Here is a 1423-nt window from a genome sequence, read left to right on the forward strand (position 1 = left end):
AAGACGTAACGTAAGACGTCGCACAGTGTTTATTGTTGGCGGTACTGAGATAATGTGGAATTGAGATGCAACAGGTGGTCGCGGCGACGTGACGCTCTGGCCCCCCGCGCGCGGGCCGTGTGGTAGAAACTGGTTCGTTTAAAAAGGTATACGACGTTATAAAAATTCAAATGAAATTTTATAAAAGTTTACTATATTTGGTACAACTACAACTGTACACACAGGTCTGTATACGTTTTTCATTTGTTTCTCTCCTCAGATATATGTAGGCCACAATCCTGCCATTCTTATGGTTGTCAATAGCTTGCGTAACCACAAGGTGCATATTGTGTGTATTGACATCATATGTGGTATCCATACCTATAATTTCTGGGAATTTCTTAGATTGTCTCTCAAAGCACTCGTCTGGAACATAATGAAGTCTACTAATTTTGGTGGGCCATCCTCGGGTTCATCTGCTTCGTCTGTTTCAACTTCAACATGGCAATTAACATACTGTGCACCTGGGTCTTCCTTAACCTTTTTATCTAGCTCCATAATCAGATCTTCTTCTGGAGTCTTGCCTTATCTCTGTCCAATTTTGAATTTTTGCCTGTAATGATAGGTAATACTTTAGAATGTATTAGAATTTTTAAGATGAGAAGGGAGGGATCAAAATCTTCCTTGCCATAATTGTCATTTTTCCAATTATACCCCCCCCCCCACAAAAACAAAGAAAAATTACTTCAATAAAAATACTACATTCTTAAATTTGATAATTATGGACCTACTTGAAATTCGACACATCCTTGGCATTTATAGCCTTTCCAGTTGTCTCTCTAATCTGCTGCACAATATCTGCATTTTTCCCTCTACATTTAAACATTGTGTTCATTATGGCTTGTGTTTCCTGCGACAACTTTTTGTTTCTGCTGTAGTGTGCAGCTAATTTCTTATCCTTGGTTGTATGGTACATGTGCAAATCAATGAATTTTGATATCTTCAAACTCTGTTTGGGACAAGCATGTGCCAGCAAGGTAATCTGTGCTGGGCAATTAAGCTTGAGTGATCTGTTACCAAAAAGATAAATATTAATATGGCAATATTCTAATTATCTTCTTCAATAAGAAGACATAATATGACAATATTCTAATTATCTTCGTCAATAACAAGACTAAAATCAGCTCATCATATGCTCCTTAGACTACAATGATGAGGTTAGGTGACAAATCTAATGCTATTTAAAGTTTTATGATATCAGACACAATATTGAACGTAACTATATTAGCTATTATAAGAACCAAAAATAATTATTATTTGAGAATGGGATGAATGTCTTTTTAAAGCCAACCTACCCACTAAAAATATGACTTAGACTGAGCCAATTTAATTTTAAAAGAAGCCAGCTACAGGAGACGTATAAAATCCTTTGGGGGCGTGCACA

Source organism: Frankliniella occidentalis, unplaced genomic scaffold, assembly GCF_000697945.3.
Source record: "Frankliniella occidentalis isolate FOCC.00 unplaced genomic scaffold, Focc_3.1 Scaffold292, whole genome shotgun sequence".
NCBI lineage: Eukaryota > Metazoa > Arthropoda > Insecta > Thysanoptera > Thripidae > Frankliniella > Frankliniella occidentalis.